This window comes from Aedes aegypti, chromosome 2 (genome assembly GCF_002204515.2).
Source record: "Aedes aegypti strain LVP_AGWG chromosome 2, AaegL5.0 Primary Assembly, whole genome shotgun sequence".
NCBI lineage: Eukaryota > Metazoa > Arthropoda > Insecta > Diptera > Culicidae > Aedes > Aedes aegypti.
Window position 1 is genome coordinate 25,804,987 of NC_035108.1, and position 20,685 is coordinate 25,825,671.

General features: G+C 34.6%; 1 protein-coding gene across 3 annotated transcripts in view; it reads right to left on the reverse strand.

Annotated features, from left to right (window-relative positions):
* Positions 1-20,685, reverse strand: part of LOC110675397 — a 194,015-nt gene that overhangs the window by 65,244 nt on the left and 108,086 nt on the right. Inside the window, exon 1 of one of the 3 annotated variants that reach the window (XM_021840319.1) lies at positions 11,153-11,389. The exons of 1 other annotated variant lie outside the window; for it this stretch is intronic. The gene's annotated coding sequence lies outside the window, so the exon portion shown is untranslated. Of the gene's footprint in view, positions 1-10,766; positions 10,923-11,152; positions 11,390-20,685 lie in introns of those variants that run through there. One more of the 3 variants, XM_021840320.1, reaches the window with a different exon arrangement.

The window sequence follows — 20,685 nt, forward strand, 5'->3', positions numbered from 1 at the left end:
TTATTTTTCATGTTAGGCTTTACTATCCAAAGATAATGCACTGTGAGCGTTGTCTCCTATTTGGTCATACTGCTAGTTTTTGTTCAAACAAATTAAAATGTTCTAAATGCGGAGATGGGCATCCGACCTCAGATTGTAAGGAAAATTGTGGTGTTTGCATTCATTGTAGAAAAAAAACATATTTCTTTTGAACAATGTACAGTTTATATTGAAAACCAATCCAAATTAAATCAAAAAATTAAAAACAAAAATCTCTTATCATATGCAGATATTATGAAATCATCAGACAATATAAATTCTCCAAATACTTATGAAATTTTACCAGATAATGATGATAATGATTTTGGGAAACAACAGAATTTCACTTACAATCCTCCCATTAAAAGAAAAAGAACACATAATAATTCATCAAAAACTAATTCATTTAGTTTTGAACCTCAACCATCATCTTCTTATAACACAAATTTTCCTGTACTTAAAAATTGTAGTCAGCAAAAAAATATTCCTGGTTTTAAAAAAAATAATACTTCTTTTGATGAACAATTTAAACAAACTGATAAGATCAATGATAATGAAAATTCTGACAATTCAATTTTGAAAATATTAGAAGAATTAGTTGATTTTTTGGAACTTAGTGAATTCTGGAAAAAAAATAATTAAAATGATTCTACCTTTCTTGGCTTCTATTTTAAATAAACTGAATGCAGTTGGACCCATCATTTCATCTCTTTTTTCATTGTAATGGCTTCGAAGGATTCAAAAATTTTGAAAATATTACAGTGGAATTGTCGCAGCATAACTAACAAAATTGATAGACTTAAAGTATTGATAACAAACTTCAATATTGATATATTTTGTTTAAATGAAACTTGGTTGGAAAGAACCAAATTTTTCAGAATTCCACAATTCAAAATTATACGTAAAGATAGAACAGTTTCATATGGAGGTGTTTTAATTGGTATTCGAGACAATATTGAATTTAAATATTTAGATTTATCGGTGGAATCCCCAATTTAATATGTACCTGTTTCAATTACAAAAAATGGTTTTACTTTTTGTATAATTTGTTTCTATATTCCTTCTAATGCTTCTTTTTCAGTATCCCAAATTAAAAACATTTTAGATTTGATTCCTTCCCCTTTCTATATTTTGGGAGATTTTAATGCTCATAATATAGCATGGGGTAGTCACAAATCTGATGGTAGAGGTTCATTGATAATGGATTTGATTGATGAATTAAACTTGAATATTTTGAATGATGGATCTTTGACTAGAATTGCAGTTCCTCCTAATAATCCTTCATGTATTGACTTATCCCTTTGTTCAAATAGTTTATCCTTGATGTCTTCTTGGAAAACTATTAATGATCCAAATAATAGTGATCATTTACCTATTTTGATTGAATTCCAAAATACTAGATGTGACAAATTTACACAAGAGACTTTTGTATTTGATCTATATAAAAATGTAGACTGGATTAAATTTGCGGATTTGATGTCAATTTCAATTATAAGGAGTGATACTTCTCTTTCTGTAATTGAAAAATATAATCTTTTTTCAAAATTGTTATTTGAATGCTTACATAAATCTCAGAAAAAGAAGGTTATTACAGGAAACTTAAAAAAAAATCGGCCTTCTTTCTGGTGGGATGATGAATGTTCAAATGCTTTGAAAAACAAATCTGTTGCATTTAAATTATTTCGTAGATCAGGTCGAAGAGAAGATTATTTTTTGTATTGTAAAGCTGAAGCTTTATTTACAAGAATTACCAAATTTAAGAAAAGAAATTTTTGGAGACATTTTGTTGAAAGTCTTGATAAAGAAACTTCTTTAGCTAAATTATGGTCTGTGGCAAGAAATTTGAGAAATTATGATTCTTCAGATCCGAATGTATTGGAATACTCTGAAGCTTGGATTGAACAATTTGCATCTAAAATATGTCCTGATTTTGTTCCTACACTTGTTAATTTTAAAAATCAAACTGTTAATTATTTTCCTGAGCTTTGTGTTCCTTTTTCTTTAGAGGAATTACATTTGGCTTTATCACTCACTAAAAATACTGCCCCAGGTATTGATAATATTAAATTCATAGTTCTTAAAAAATTACCAGAGGATTGTAAGGAATTTTTACTTTCAATATATAATTTATTCCTTTCTAAAAATATTATTCCTTTTGAATGGCGTTTCGTAAAAGTAGTAAGTATTCTTAAACCTGGTAAAGATCCTTCATTAGCTGATAGTCGAAGACCTATCAGTTTATTATCATGTTTACGTAAACTTATGGAACGTATGCTTTTAAATCGGTTAGAATTATGGGCAGAGAAAAATAATATTTTTTCATCTTCCCAATATGGATTTAGAAAAGGTCGAGGTACTCGTGATTGTACCGCTCTTTTAGCTTCTCAAATACAACTTTCATTTAATAAAAAACAAGATGTAGTTTCTACTTTTCTTGATGTTTCTGGTGCATACGATTCTGTTTTGATTGATTTGCTTTTCAAGAAAATGAACAATTTAAAAATTCCTAATTTAATTTCAAATTTCTTGTATAACTTATTTTCTTTGAAAATAATGCATTTTTTCCATAACGGGTCATCTAAAATTATTCGTCATAGTTGTTTTGGGTTACCTCAAGGATCAAGTTTGAGTCCATTTTTGTATAATTTATTTACATCAGATATGATGAATATTATTCCTAATGGATGTTTTTTAATACAGTTTGCTGATGATAATGTTTTATCTATTAGTGGTAAAAATAGAGAAATTATCAGACATTTCATGCAATCTGCGTTAGACAATATTGATACCTGGGCATTTGATAATGGTTTTACATTTTCAGTTCAAAAAACTAAATTTATGATTTTTTCAAGAAAACATTCAACAATTAGTATTGGTTTATATCTAAATGGATATGAAATTGAACAAGTGTTTGATTATAAATACCTTGGTATATGGTTTGATTCTAAATTAAATTGGGCAATTCATATTTCATATATTCAAAAAGTTTGTTCGAAAAGAATAAACTTCCTTCGATCAATTACTGGTACTTGGTGGGGTGCTCATCCGTCTGATTTAATAACGCTTTACAAAACAACTATTCGCTCTGTGATGGAATATGGTTGTTTTACATTTGGTAATGCTGTTCAAACTCATTTTTCAAAACTTGAAAAATTGCAATTTCGTTGTTTAAGAATTTGTTTGAAACTTCTGAATTCAACTCATACTCAATCTATTAAAGTATTGGCTGGAATTGAACCACTCAAAATTCGATTTCAAAAATTAAATTGTAAATTTTTATTGCAATGTGTTTCATACAAACATCCGATTATTGATAATTTAAAATCGTTATATGAAATCAACCCGACAAGTAAAATATTAAGCTCCTTTACATATTGTTTAAATGAGAATTTAACGCCAATTTCTTCCCCTGGATTCCAAAATTACAATATTAATATTCATACTTTTCGACCCCTTATTGATTTATCTTTATATGAAGAATTGAAACAAATTCCAAAAATTGAACATCCGCGTTTTGCAAATTATTTATTTGAACGTAAATTTGAAGGTATCAGTCGTGATCAATTTTATTTCACTGATGGATCTTTAATTCAGAATGTTGCTGGATTTGGAGTATTTAATAATTTTTTGGCTCACTTTTTTAAATTACAAAATCCTTGTTCTATATTCATAGCTGAGATAACTGCTTTATATTTTGCATGTAAGTTAATTAGACTTTTTACTCCAAACTTATTTATAATATGTTCTGATAGTTTGAGTTCTCTTCATGCTTTGAACTCCATAAACTTTAATTCAAAAACTCATCACACTCTTTTGGAGCTTAAAAATCTTTTGTATGATTTATATACTCAAGGGTTTTTAATTAAATTTTTGTGGGTTCCTGCTCATTGTAGTATTTATGGCAATGAACAAGCTGATTCTTTGGCCAAATTAGGGGTTACTCGTGGAATTATTTATAATAGAGAAATTTGTGCTTCAGAATATCATTCAAAACTTAATAAATATTGTATGGATAATTGGCAACATTTTTGGAATTCGAGTGATAAAGGACGTTGGTGTCATTCCATTTGTCCGTTTGTTGATAAATTCCCATGGTTTAAAAACATATCTGTAAATAGAAATTTTATTTGCACTTTTTCACGAATAATGTCGAATCATTACATATGCAACAGTTATTTATATCGCTTTGATATGAAGGATTCAAATTTATGCGATTGTGGGGAATTTTATGAAGATATTGATCATATTGTGTTTGTATGCACCAAATTTATGATACCTAGAAATAAATTCATTAAAAATTTGAAAATCTTTTACCAAACTCCTCCTACATCTGTCCGTGATATACTTGGAAGTAAATTTTATCCCACTTTGAAACTATTATATAATTATCTAAATGAGATATCATATCTTGTATGATTTGTATCTGCCTTAATTTTCTTTGTTTTTTTTTCAGGATTGAAATATGAAACACCTACCATGAGAGATTATTTCCCATTTTTCTGATTGAACGTTTCAGAAGATCAAGAATCTGGCTCTGTTATGGTTCTATCCGAGTGAGCCTTTAGTTTATAAGATATTTATTATAACGTTTTAAAAAAGATGAAGAGGTTTTGTGCCTTTTTGAGAAGATCTAATTAAGTGATCACTCAAAGGGGTTTTTCCCTCTTTCAAAATTTTAGTTAAAATAAATAAATAAATAAATAAATAAATTTCTGGATGCATTCCTGAGAGGATTGGTGTAGGAATATGGAGGAGTTCTTGATTTTTTTCCCAAAATAAATTAAAAGGGAAATCACTCGAAAAATTCCTAAAGCATTCCCTCGAGGAATCTGAGATTGAATGTCGGAAAACCTGGGGCCTATAAAGTTTTACCCAGTAAAGAGAAAAGAACAAAGTGTCTTTAAAGACCATTATGATTAAAAAGGAGACTTTAAAGACCATACATTAAAAAAGGAGCTTTTTGAGATTTACATTAAAATCGTGATAAGGTATCTAAAAAGAGATCTCCTTACCAGCCCTTCTTCCTAATCATAAATACAAACCAAATCTTTAAGTAACAGAATAGTCGTCATTTTTCACCAAATCGTTGTTCATTGTCAGTGTCTATTCTTTTTATGCATACATAAATAAATTCAAAAGCTAAAGCTATCTGAATAGTGTTCTGCTTGAAACCTGACCCACAGACATTTAGTTATTATCCTTTAGTTCAAAAACGTAAGGTATATCAATTGCTTGATGGAGCGAGTCATAGAGAGAACATGATGACTCGGCATCAGAAAACTGCATGAAATCACCACCAGCTGTTTACGATGACCGCGACCGCGTCTCGCCCAACTCACATCAAGCAAAACAAACAAACGAACCAGCGAAACCGGAATCTCTTACGTCATCCACCCTTCCAGAACGCAGCTCCGTCTTATTGCACCTAGAGAGGTAGGTACGTTAGGTACCTACACTCCCGTGCAAAAGATTGGGGTCACTCCCTGAAAAACATACAGAAGCAAATAAACGAAAAGCCGAATTTAGTACTATATTATTTAATTCCGCTAGAGTTTGCATCCTTTGCAGGAACGCGTATTTCGACCTCAATGTCTACAGTGGCGAGTACTAGACTCGACTAGTACACAAAACTGAAGACGAACTTACAGTTGAGGTCGAAATACGCGTGTCTGCAAAGGATACAAGCTGTAGAGGAATTAAATGGTATAGTACTGAATTCGGGTTTTCGTTTATTTATAGGTATCGTAATCCGGGGTAACATTGATCAGTTTTTTGGATATTTCTAAAATATTTCACTTGAAAATGCAAATGTTTCAAGTTTTCTATTTTTAAAACAAGTACAGCCACCCACAGCTCGAGACTATATACTGTATTTCGTTTCTGGAAAGATTTGAGGATGTTTAAAAAAATGTTTTAGTCGATTTTTTAATTCAGCTGATATGGGGTAACATTGATCACCTATGTAAACAACGTTCGGTAATATTCAAAATGTCGTTACTTACTTAAATCATGGCCTCTGAAGCCGAATATGAAGGCCAAACGCTTATAAGTAATTTACTTTTTAAGTTATTTCAAAATGAAAAACACCGCGAACCGCGGAATACCTAAGGAACTTCTACATTCTTAACAGTAATTCGTTAATGTTTTATAATTGAACATTCTTATGAAAGTTTTCACAACGGCATCGTTTTCGGTGATGCCATTTTTATTAAAGCTAAATTTTCCTTGCTCATATCGCTTGCAGAACTTATGTGAGAAATGAATCTTCGGTAGTGTCATCCTTAACTATTGAAATCATTGTTTCGAAAAGTTGACAAATTTACGCATGAAGTAAGCGCAATTTCCGCAAAAATCCTAATTTTCATTAGCTCATGAATATAAGAAGGAGAAGCGCAATTCATGCTTTGATAATGTTTCACCAATAAATGATGATACGAACTTTTTTGATTCATGTTACCCCGCTGATCAATGATACCTCGGATTACGGTATTCCACAAAACAGCTCGAAGATTTATTATCATACAGGAGTGTTTTGTCCATAAAAATAAATTGTTTAATTAAAGCTCTCTTTAGATCACTCGAAATGTAATGAGTTAATCATACTTCGTAGATATTTTGATCAAATTCAATGTTCACTTAAATTTTACTTGAAGTCGTGACATTTTCGAAAAATTACACGGTAAAAAATATTACTAATTTTCTAACGATGTATCGTAAAAAATTTTAAATCTAAATTCGAAAATATTTTTGATCAAAATACCTACGAAGTAAGGATCTTATTGCCTTTCGAATGAGCCAAATGAGAGTTAGATGTGAAATCACAGTGATATGGACAAAAAAAAACTGTTGTATGTTTTTTAGGGGGTGACCCCAAACTTTTACACCGAAGAGTACCTACCTCCATATAAGTAGGACCGACCGGCCGGGTACGGGAGACAAGCCTGCAGCAATCAAATGCGAATTTTTATCGCATCGAATCATTTCCTCTCCTCACGACTCACGACGAGTGCGGTAAATAATTCGCCAATCACAGTCACACCGTGTTGTTAAAAAGGTGTACCGCTATCTTCGTCAAACGTTCATATTGGATTGCATTATAAAACGGGAAGCTCCCTGTCAACTGTCATCGCTGCTACTTATGACCATCATCATCACCATCAATCTAGGTAATGGTGGGGCCTTAGAACACGAAGCGAGTCATCGTGGTTCCCTCAATTTCGTACAGTTGGATTCATTGGCGGCAGTGTAGAAAATACACTCCACTATTGATTTAATAGCTCGCTGCGCATGTAGTATGAGTACTATGAGCTGAGCAATGGCATTTTCGTATTCGTATATCGTGTGACAGTTGCGATGATACTTTATGCCCAGGGAAGTCAAGGAAATTTTCATTATGAAAAGATCCTGGATCGATCGGGAATCGAACCCAAACACCTTTGCTTTGAAGCCGCGGGTTCAAACCACTCGACTAAGAAAGGCCCCCTTGTAACTGATATATGTACATAATATTTCTGGGTTCAAACAAAATCATACCAAAAGAGATTGTCTGCAAAGAAGATGAAATGTAACTACTACTGCACGCAGAGAAAAATATTGTAAATGCAAACAAATTCTGTATAGATTCAACAAATTTTATTTTTGACTCACGGCTTATCGGTATTATTTGTTGACTCAATGATTACTTCCATTTATTCCTACAAAATAAATTGTTGTTTCTAAAAATTTCTCAAAATAGCCAGCTGTCAAAAACAAAAAGAAATAAAATTGAAACAAAAATATAATTTGTTCATTCTAAAAACGCCTCATATTGAAGTAACAAAAAATGTGCGTTGAAGAAAAACCAAAATATTGTTGTTTCTACAATAATGTTTATTGACATAAACGAAACCAAAACATTGAAAAAAAAATCATAAATTTTATTATTATTTCTAATAATTACACATACAAAGGTATCGACCGTGATGATTTTATTTTGAAATTGTTTATCGGCATATCGGTCTATTTTGCTCGAAGTAAGAGGGAGCATGGAGAAGAAAGCAATGAATACTAGATGGATAGGTACCGTAAGGGAACGGCGAGAGAAATTGGATTAGATGTTGAAGAGGGCATACCATATGAAACAGTATTACTTGAAACGTCACTTCCTTGTGGCTAACGTCCCCTACACGGAGAAAATGAAGTACTCAAAAGTGAGTTCATTCCACTCAATTCCGGGGGTTCGTGCGTTAACCTAATTTTGAGTTGATGGGGTAGAAGTTGTTTTCATTTGCAGCCATGCGAAAAAATACCTACTGGCTAAGTTCTTTTCACTCAATCGGCAGATCAAATAACTCAACTTCCAGTACTGTGCCACTTACTCAAATTTGAGGTAACGCACTAAGGTTCGGTTTTTGGGTTGTTTTGCTCTTCGCTCTCTGACAACAATAGAAGGAGCGAATGAAATAGGGAGAGAAAAATAACTCAAAAGTAAGTTAAAAAAATACTCAAATATGGGTTTTCCGTTTTCTCCGTGTATGGGAACGGCTTGGGTGTGTTTTGAGAATGACACTACCAAGACAGACTGGCTGCCTTGGTAGTGTCATTCTCAAAACACACCCAAGCCGTTCCCATAGGGGACGTTAGCCACAAGGAAGTGACGTTTCAAGTAATACTGTTTCATATGGTATGCCCTCTTCAACATCTAATCCAATTTCTCTCGCCGTTCCCTTACGGTACCTATCCATCTAGTATTCATTGCTTTCTTCTCCATGCTCCCTCTTACTTCGAGCAAAATAGACCGATATGCCGATAAACAATTTTAAAATTTCTAATAATTTAATGCAGAAAGAGCTTTCCAAATAATAATAATAATTGAATGTGTTTCGAACTATAACATGTAAGCCAAGATCTAGTCCGATACCATCGCCACAGCTGAACCACCGGCCGAAGCTAATTTGAGATATTCTGAAGTGAAAAAATAAATAAAAAATATTACCTTGTCTTGCAGTTTGATCAAATATTTACCTATAGCTTTAATTCATTCTATACTTTATACTGTCATCACCATCAAGAGTAGTAGAATTCTTTTTGTCATATGATTACTGAAATGATGATGTGATTGATGAAATTGAATTATGACATGCCACTAAATATCGCACGGACACTTCGTTTTTAAATTTCAGCACATTTTAATTTTCGCATCAAAATTTTCTGTTTATCTTCTCAATACAAAATGGCGACAGTTATAAATAAAATTGATTAATTCAACAAAATGGTATTGTTGAAACAACAATTGCAATTTGTTGAAATTAAAATCGAGCATAAATTTTACCTTCGACTCAGAATTTTGTTGTTTCAAAAAAAGACCAACTTAGAAACGAACCACCAGATGGGTTGGTTCAATTCAAATCAGAATTGTTAGTTCTAATAAGTGAGTTTTTACATTCAACCCTACAGTATTATTCTGCGTGTGAAACTTATCAAAGGCAATAATTCCACAAAAAGCTTAATTTATCAGAAAAAAAGGCATGTGTCGCAAGTCCAAATCCGTTGGTATTGCAGTTTGCATTTGGGATGCAAATCTTGACTAAACGTCCTCCAAATGCGGTAAAACAAATCAATCGAAGGACACCTAGCAACGATTATAGAAATCACCGCCGCCCTAGCAAGAAAATTCTATCTTTGACACCGCATTTCTTGTGAAAAGTCTTACCGCATTTGGTGTTCCCGCATTTGATATTTGCATTTCAAACGCACACAGCAATATGATGATAGAAAGGTGGCAGCAGTAGTACGATGAACACCAGAACCGCACTGATTGGGAAAAAAAAATATTCGAAATTTAATCAAGATGGCTACACTTATTTTTGTTTTGTTTTTTTTTTACAATTAGCTCACTGGATGCAAAAGAATGGCCACATACGATAGCCTTTGCGCAAATTGACGTTTAGGGTTGAAAATAATGTTTTTTTGGGAAAATATATATGAAGACAGAAAGACGTGTTCGAAATTGGGTCCATGACTTGACTAGGTTTTGTAGTAACAACATCGGACATATACAGTATTGGACAAAACATTTGTAACTTTTTCGACTTTCCATACAAACTGACCAACTTTGGTAAGCTAGATCTCAGTCATTTATGGACCGATTTGAATGAAATTTTCACAGAACATCAGATATAACTTGAATTTTAACATATATTTTTGAATAATTTTTCCAATCACGAGTTTATAAGTAATAACGGTTTAACTAAAAAGTATTTTTTGACGAAAAATTCAAAACCATTTATCTCAAAATCTGGTAACCCTACACAAAAACTGTCTTCAGCAAACTTATTTATCTCGTTAAAATCTACAACTTTGCTGAAGATAACATGAAGCTATTTATTCAATATGTTTAGTTATGTCATTTATAAAAAAATCGTCAAAAATTTCACTATAGTCAAACCGTTACTGCTTTTGAATTTGTGATTGGAAAAATCGCTCTAAAATAAATGTTAAAATTCAAGTTATGTCTGATGCTCTGCCAAAATTTCATTCAAATCGGTTCATAAATAACTGAGATATAGCTTACCAAAGTTGATCATTTTGTATGGAAAATCGAAAAAGTTGCAAATGTTTTGTCCAATACTGTATTGATCAATCAAAAATCGAGGATATTAAGATTGACAGACTCATTGAAAATTCGTCTAACATTCTAGCAGAACCGAGCAGACCTTGCACCCTCAACGACCCTTTCAACGCAAACCATTGAGTTACGATTACGTTACCGGTGGCGTTCGAACTACACTGGCAACTGTTCTGGTAGCAAGTCACGATTGGTCACCACCGTCACAGATAACACTATCAACACACAAAGCATTTCCTCGTAACTCGCTGCCCACTTCGTACCGGTCCGTTCGTCGATTTGTGGGTCTGTTCAAAACACAGGTTTTAATTTCTTCACAGGTGATTAATTTCTGTCTAAACCCATCGCGCCACACAATCAGATAAGTTAACACAAACCGCAGCACATAGAGGCATTGATAACAGCGAGCGAAATCAATCAATCGCAACACTTCACTGGAAATGGAAATTCCTTAGCATTTTCGTCACCCGAAACAGCACATCCCAGCCATACATTTGCGAACAGCAGAAGGTTTACAAGGAAACGCACTTGAATTACTTGCCCCAATTGAAAGCACTTTTTTCTCTCTAATTTGTCGCTCGTTGGCCCACTACTGACTAAATTGGTTTATTTTGGGGCCCCGAATCTTCAGCAGTCCTGTTGTTCGTCACTTGACTTGCACGGTAAATATTGAATTGAATTGAGCCGAGATCGCGCGCGGCAACGAACGACACGATATCAAATACGACACAGCCGGACGAGGAAACCGCTCGAAGCGCACTGAGTTCGGACATGCGAGCGGTTGTGTGCGCTCGATGCGCACTCTGATAATGTACCGTTAAACGGGGAAACTTTGATAGATTTTTAGAAGAAATTGTGATTATATATGTAAGATTTCAATTTTACATTTTTGAAACAAGTACTAGTATTAGTTATCGATTGTAGTTGAAATATTGCATAACAATTCTTTTTGAATGCACCCGTAATTTTTCATATGGTCGGAACTCTATTTACGGTTTCGGGTAAAGGGTGTTCCACATCAAAGTGCATCACGCTCTTGAAAATTACCCATTAATTTTGTGCCTTTTAACCTTCCGGTCGTCGCTCGGTTTGCCACCGTCAGAGCCACCACGCTGCAGTTGTGAACGAAAAGCGAGGTTTTTTCAACAGTGTTGTACAAAATACAACAGCGCGACGACTGATATGGAGAAATCGAAAGATTCCAGCTTAATTGGATGTTTGGTTCTCTAGATTTGTGCTTTTGAACATTTGAGGATCGCCTTCGATTCATCTTCACCTTAAAATCGGAAAACAACTCGCAATCGTGCTGTAAACGGTGCGTCGTGTGATTAAACGTTGATGAGCATTTGATTGCGGCTTATTCTTCGAAAGTTCTCAGAACCAAACATTCGTCTCATAAAATGAGAAGCCTCAAATTTTGAGCCATATTTGTCAAGATTCATGAGTTGCGCAAGCGACTTGAGGGTGAATTTATGGTATCATTATCTTCAAATTAAATTTATGAAAAGTTTTTTTTTATATCAAATATGACTAAAATCATAACTAGTCTGAGTTAAAAGAAGTTCCTCAGAATGTTAAAATTCATAACTTCATTAATACTCATCCGATTCCAAATACTTTTACATGCTGTTAAAGATAATTTAGTTGTTTTCAAACTGTGTATGCAACACATTCAATAAGAAAATTGTTTTGACTTATAAGCGGTTTCTTCACCACCGCTTAGGCCTGAAACCCGATTTAATCGTATGGGTAAACGTGGTTTACGGCTTAAGCGAAGGTGAAGAAATCGGCCCTTAGTTATTTACCAAAAACTAGTAATAAAACTCATTTTTATTGACAAAATATCAAATTTCCTTAAATTGTTGTTTTTTTTTTCGCCGGAAATGAACACCTATTTAACAGAAGTTTATAAAGCAAGTTGCAAAACGTATATATTTTTTAAAAAATAATATAAAATTTATGAAAAATTGCTTGTTTATCTTTTTGAAGTTTGCAAATGAGAAAAATCATTTTCAGCTTAATATGTTTAATCAAAAAAGAATATTTGATATTTTCCGGTCAAAATTCATGTTTATGCGCAGTTTTTGTTAAATAACTAAGTCAAAACTAATTCTTTATTAAATTTGTTGTATCCACAGTTAAATACTAAATTTGCTTCATAATCATGTAAATAGATTTTGAGTCGGTTCATTATTCATGAATTTATGGTCAAGCAAAGATAATTTTTTAGCAAAAAGAAGAAAATTTTGGAGTAACCTCCTTTAAACTAAGACTAGTTTTGATTTTAGAGAAATTTGATGTTCTACAAACTTTTTGTTTATTTTTTTTTTGTAAAGCATGATGCTTAGAGCCTCAAAAATGACTACTGTTCCTCACCGCCCAGCACAAATTGATGTTCCGGAGGAAAGAAGGCAGCGGATCAAAGTATGCCGAGAAATACATGATTTGGCAAACGATCTGCTCATGTGCTAAACGGAGTGCGCAGTCCATGACTATAGTCATACATAGTATAGGTATACCGTATATACACACTTTAAAAAAATTACGGATCACAGTGAAATTTCACCGTAATCTCAACAGCTGAAGCTTCGGTGAAAAATTACCGAACAATCTGTAAAATCTTTGAACGAAATAATAAAGAAAAATAAGAAAAGGGCTCAGACCGGGGATCGAGCTTCCGACCTACCGATCAGGAAGTAGGCTTGCTACCACTAGACTAGCTTACACTGCTTGTTAGTGGTGTGCAAAAACTGCAACAAAAGGAAGCGCATGCCTGCCAGAGGGACTGTTACACGATTTCACAGAAGTTCGGTGAAAATAATGCTGTTACCGAACTGTTCGTTAGTATTTCACAGGGTTACAGTAAAATTGTTTGTTTCACGGATTTTTTCCGGTAAAATAATATATTTCACGGATTTTCTCCGGTAAAATAGTTGATTTCACGGATTTTGTCGGTAAAATAGTGGATTTCACAGGAAAATCTGTAATTGTGTTGTTTACAGTCCAATTTCGGTGATTTATTTCACAGGATATTGCGATTTATTTTAAGTGTCAATATTCAAATTAGGGTGTCTACTCTTTACAGAAATGAAATCCCCTCATATCTCCAGGTTTTTCTAGGTTTAAAAAAAAATCTAGGTTGAATAAATTCTCCAAAATGTATAACTTCTCGCGCAACGTTACAAAAGGACCTATCTAACATTGAGAGGTTCTCTTTGTTTACATTCTCTTTAATCAACAAACTCTTCTGTTGCGTTTTTTGTATGAAACGCTAGTCAAGGAAATTGGAAAGATTTATAAGCTAAATAGTATATTCAAACTTAATTTAAAACTCCCCTTAAAATGGGAATCAGATTTATGGTCATTAGCGACGCACCCAGACAATTTCTCTGGAGGGAATTTTGTATTTTCGCATAGATGATATCTTGAGGAAATCAGGTCTGGTAGTGACTGACCGTCTTTGAAAAGACTTAGAGACCTCTTAGTTTAATAAACAGGAACTTCGACTTGAGAGTTTGATTCCTCATTTCAATAATATTTCTTAGACTTTTTTTAAATTCCTTGTGACAATATGACAGAACAACTGCTCGTTTTGCTGTAGATTTCTTTCACATATTTCTCCAAAGATCTCTTAAGAAATTTGATTTGTGATTTTTTCACGAACTTTCTAAGTATTTTTTGCATGAGTTTCTTTTAAGATACCTTCATGAGTTCATTATTGAGTTTTTCTAGGAATCAGGAATTCCTTCAAAAATGAAACGAACTTCCAAGAACTTTTCAAGAAAATTCCAAGTATTTCAAAAATTGTATCCATTAATTCTTTCTTATAGTTTTCTAGGACTTTCCCCAATATTCCCGTTTAGAACATCTTCAAGAATTCAAAGTTTGTTCAGGAATCATGCATTTTTTTTATTTCCCAACGAAAACTTTTTCCAATCATTCTTCAAGGGATGTCTCGGGGGAAATGTCAAAGAAATGTTTCATTTTTTTTTTCAGATTGATTTTGAAAAAAATCTAGGGTAATGTCTGATTAAACTTGTGTAAGTGCTAAGTATGCCTTGATGAATTCCTATGATGATCACTAAAAAAAAAACTCCTGGATTCTTGATGAAATTATTTCTAGGATTATCTTAATAAATTGCTGAGGTGACTGAAACTAAGACGCTCGAAGTAGGGTTCACAAGATTTTTTTAAGAAGAAATTCATATAGGAATGATAGGAGCAATAACTGTATAATTGTCCTAGTATTAACTGATGTGAGACCTTAAATAAAGTTGTGAATAATCCACGAAGATTTGGAAATTTCATTTGAAAAATTATTTGAGGAATGTTTGAGCCGCAGCAATAATATTTCGATGGAATGCTGGAGAAATGCCGATATTTGGAGCTATTCTTTAGAGTAATCGTATATGATTTTTTAACGTTATCCTTTAAAAATGCCTGGCATAAAAAAACGACGTAGAAATTATTATAAAGTTTCTAGGAAAAAGGTCGATTTTATTTCTAAAACTTTGGAATAAACCTTTGTGGAAGAACTACTATAGGATCTGTGGGAAATCTCCTAAAAGAAAAATATGGAACAAATCCTGGGATAATCGCTAGGATTTTTTTTTCAGAGCAAACTTTGTTAAAAATCCATGAGGTTGTAGCGCTGTGAGGATTTCCTGGATCAAATTCTATAAAAAATCCTCCAAACATCCTTCGAGAAATCGCTGGAAGCATCCCAAGAGGAATTCCTGAAAGTATTCGAGAAGCAATGGCATTAAGTACTTGTGGAATGATCGCGTAATAGTCTCTGAAGGTTTTGTTGTGCCTCTAGAATTTTGCAAAAGGATTCACTGTTCTCTCTACAAAGTTTATTATTTGTGCAGAATAGGAGAAAACATTTTTATACACAAAATGGCATGTTCTCAACCATCTTTCATATTCTCATGAACGAGAACTGTAGTTGCATTTACCAACTTTGTAATCTTAAGTTCTACTTAGTTGTTCAACCATGTTGTACAGAAACTAATAAGTGGGGCCTTTTAACTTTGGTAAAACACACACAATCACCTACAAGATTTGATTTTTTACATCACATTCATAAATAGATATTGGTTGATCTTCGTGTTTCGACATTCAATTCAACATCAATCAATCGTTTTATGGAATATAAATAAATATATTCCGAACAAAATATGCGTTTAACGTTGTATAGAAATTTATGACTTTGATTGCAAAAATGGCCTGCTCGCTATACTTCTCGCTTCTCGCTATGAGGTTTGAAACCGAATTCAAGTTCAACTATAACTAGGCTAGGGGCCTAGATAGCCGTAGCGGTAAACACGCAGCTATTCAGCATGACCATTCTGAGGGTCGTGGGTTCGAATCCCGCCGGTCGATGATCTTTTCGTAAAGGAAATTTTCTCGATTCCCAGGGCATAGAGTATCTTTGTACCTGCCACACAATATACATAGCGTTAGCGTTAGCGTTAGCGTTAGCGTTAGCGTTAGCGTAGTTACGGTATACTTCGTAGATTGGATACTAGCAACATTCATGTTTCTTTTTAATAATCTCATCCTGACTACTTTCAAGAACAAGGCAGGGGAGTATACCTTGTTCAAATCATAAACAAGAATACTAAAAGCATGAATATCGCTATTCCCGGCCACGCCCATCTTTACCGTAACTTGGGATAGGGGAAGGAAATGTTGATGTAGCACTTACTTAATGAGAGGCCACCGACTCAGCGACACCCTCATAAGTGCTACGGAGTTGGAGGTTGGGGAAGGTATATTGTCAGGATTCGCCTAGAAAGCTGGCGATAGACCATAAATATTTGTTGTTTAAGCGTTTTCAAATTAATCTTTTGAACGCCGGCAATCAAAAGAGAAAACAATAGCTTATTTATAAATAGTATTTCGCGAAATGCTTGTCGATTGTGCAGTAATATTTTTGCTCAATAACCAGTAAAAAGCAAAACCGATCCCTCCAGGGTCATCGGATTGTATAAAATAACGATAAACGATCCGGAAGGCTCACAAAAGAAAAAGTATCATACTGGAACAAACTCACCGGATTGATTCTCTAAATTTATGTGCTGCCTGTCACTTCCGGATGGTTCGGTGAACTTAGGGCAGCCAAAAACCAACAGTACTGAGGACACAAATCAAACAAATCACTTTTTCATTTTTCACTTTTCACTATTCCATTTCTGAATGTAAAAACTGTCCTGCTTGGGCTTCATGAAGCACTACCCAGCAAGACGCTCCAAAACAGAAAAAAAAAAACAAACAAAATCTCCAGCGACGAAAACACGCGCGAAACCGTGAGCTAAATCTATCGGACGACGCAAAACCGAACTGTCCTGCTTAGGCTTTACGAAGCACTCGTCGAAACGAAAAACAATCTCCTGGCGTCCCAAAAACAAACCGTCTTGCTTGGGCTCTCCGAAACACTGCCCAGCAAAACTCGCGAAACGAAAAAACCGGTAATAAAAATAACAATATGTTTAGTACTAAATACATTCCTTGTCATTGTATCTTCAACTTTCTAGAAGAATACCCCCATGAAAAACTTTTCCTAGTTGAGCTATGACGAAACGCCCCACTTACCCCGGATTCTCACTTGCCCCGGGGTACCTTATACCATTTAATTCCACTCGAGTTTGTATCCTTTGACAGATACGCGTATAGTCGAGTCTAGTACACGACACTGAAGACGGCCTTGCAGTTGAGGTCGAAATACGCGTATCTGTCAAAGGATACAAACTCTAGTGGAATTAAATGGTATAGTACTATATTCTTTTTTTTTTCATCTACATAATCAAAACCTCTTTTACATATTGCTCTAAAAGTTTTTTCAAGCATCCTTCATTTTTTTCAGCGGGAATATTTATTTAAAAATCTTGTTTGGATTTTTTTTTTATTAGAGCTAAACCAGAGATTCGTCTAAGAGCCACTCTAAAAACTCCTCTATATTTTTTTAGGGATACACTTCTTTAGGTAATATTGTCCAGAGGTTAAAAATAATGAATAATCCTCGACTACTTTTTCAAAACGATGAAAATAACTTTCATACGGTTTTGTGAAAATTAATTAGGAAGAATGACAACCTGTCTTCTAAAATTGTTTTAAGTAGTGTTTCGTTTTGATTCGTGCTTAAGTCACTTTGTCTCTCCATACAACGGAGCGGTGAACGTAATGGTTAGTTTTCGAAAGTTGAAAATCTTACTTACGCCGTTTTGTACATCCTGATATTAAACTTAAAGTAAAAAATCGAGTTGGTTTAGAGCGGAGCACGTATTTATCTATCATATGTATGTTTGTTTACTTTTCTGACTTGAGTCTGTCTGCCACACAATATACATATGCAAAAATGGGCAAAGAAAACTCTCAGTTAATAACTGTGGAAGTGCTTATAACAACACTAATTTGAGAAGCAGGCTTTGTCCCAGTTGGGCATAACGCCAGAAAGAAGATAACTAGGCTATCAAAGAAAAGCACTTCAAAACATTATCACAGACAAACTGACGTAACACTCACGCTCACGAAACCATCGACCACAATCATTTAAAATTTACAATATTTCATACCTAACAACCAGAGGCGCGCATATAGTTTTCGTTCGTGTTTGACGTATTACACTATCACCTCCTGTAGGCCTTGTTGCACATAATCGTATTTCGTACGATGTTGCCACCAGATGAGAATTGTGTGAAGTAGACGATGAATTTCAAGAAAAGAATTTACGTTTACGTAAGTTTGTCTGTGACTTTATCAATTGAGTGACTTTATCGAATTATTGGCTTTTCAAAAATGCTAAAAACTCATCCATTTTCGATACGCAAATTAAAAACCTCAACGGTTCCAACGAAAAAAGCTCTGACATAAAGTGTCAAGCTAATACTCATTATTTTAGCATTCGTTTTGCCTAACTTATTTTCAATTATTTATTTTTGTAAGATGTGGATCCCGCACTAACAATGCTGTCCACATTATCAAAGATACCCCGTTTTACAGTACTTCTTTTCGTGTGCTTTGATAAGGAATATCAATTATTCATTTCGGTCAGGGATTGGGGAAGCGAAACGAGCAGAAATGGTTCGAGTCGAGTGACTCGCACCGTATGCAAGAGTGCGCTTGTGTTGACGGTTGTTATCATTGAACAGTCGTAGTCACAGTCGAAGCAGTGGACAACGCATCTGGTTCCATATATGTGTCTAACTGTCTGCATTTCACTGGACTGTGGTTTGCTTAGCGATGATGGCTACCGAAATGTTTGGTGGGCTAGCGGAATTGGTCATGTGGGGAACACCAATTTCCATAGCTTCGTCGTAACATTCGCTGGGCTGTTACAAAAACTTCAAATTCTTGACTCCTTAAACTCCATCCACGACTGAAAGTACCAATCCACTTCAGAAAAATGTTCAAAAATATGCATGTAATTGAACATTTTGATAGTGATTAATATAGCAATATTCTAATACTAAATTCTAGGAATCCTTGGTCAACAGACTGGAAACTCCAGATTGGATTGTTTGGGACCAATTTTCAACATGACTTCGTGAAACGAAGTTTTGGTGTATATTTTGAACTTATTTCAGAAATTGTGCTTTACAACAATCGCCTCATTCTCAGTGATCCGCGTTCAACGCTGACTTGTGTCTGCTAAGCCTTTCGCCGGACTATCCCCAGTAAATAGCTGTAGAGTCACCACATTGTGTATTAGATGGCTCTAGATATCGTACAGTAGATAACGTCTATCTCGCGACGACCCGCAGAGCCCTACCGTGCACAACATCGGCGTTCACTCAGCGGTGTTTTATTGGCGCTATTATATCATCTATTTGCTTTTATCTCATCGTGCTCGCAGTGGTCGTCGTTGAAATTGTCACAGGTCCACCCGCTTTATTGCCGATGCTCTAAAAGCAGATTCGCAAAACATGGCACAAACGCGATGCTGCCAGTTCGCCACTTGTCCGGTCCGGTTCGGTCTGTCAAAAGTCAAGTCATAGCCAATAAATATGTGATGAGGTGATTCCTTCCCTGTGTGTTCATCGATGTACGCGAGCTCTCCCGATCGAGTGTCTTACTGGTAGATAACCGTTCGGTGTGAATATCATCGCTTGGTCAGACACGAATGGACGCCGTCCATGGGATGGTTTCAGTTGACGAATAATAATTAGTGTTTCTCAATTCTCCCAGACTTTTGATAACATTTAATAATACATTACTGAGATCTTGAGATTTTGAAAGACCTATATTGTTAATGACTCAAATATAAGGTCAACTGGTTAAAGGTTTTTCGACATTCGCCGTCTAAATAATTTGCAAACACGTATTTTCCAACTCTTGTAGGAAATTAGATACTTAAATATATCCGAATCGTCAAGGTTAGGACCAACAAACGAGTACTGCAAATTGAATTTCTTTCGATCAAGTTTACCCAAGAAACCATTAGCCCGACAATTCGCCTTTTTGGGCTTATAGAGCTATCATAAACTAATAAAAGGTACATCAGCTCTATATCAGCACTCGAAGCGTATCAAAGCGTCATATGGTTACTTGGGTAGATCACTAATAATAAAACATATCGAACAATAAAGTGTGTCGAAGCTTGTAAGACTTAAAAACATCGAACGAAACGGCGACCCACTTCTTGGGAACCCCTGGCATGGGTTAACTGTAGTCGCGATTGCTTGGTCCTCGCCGGTCACTCGATTATATGCAGATTGGCTTCGTTTAACATTCGGTGTCATAATAATAGAGCGCAGTGGCAGCCATAGACCAATAGCGGTCCGGCCGAACGATCGCCACGATTCGCATATGTGTGAAATTATTGTACTGGTTTAGCGTGTTCTTCTGCTCGCTTCGCGGTTTGCTACTATCTAAGGGTATGCGAAATACCGAATGATTCCGTCAAATACGCTTCGAAACGAAATTCCGCGGAATTCCACGGAACTCGCACAGGCGAAATTTGTATTTTGCTATTTCGTTTCGTTTCGCCAAATTGTTAAAATATTTCCACGGAAAATTGAAAACAAACGAAATAAAACGGAATTTCGCGAAATTCGAGT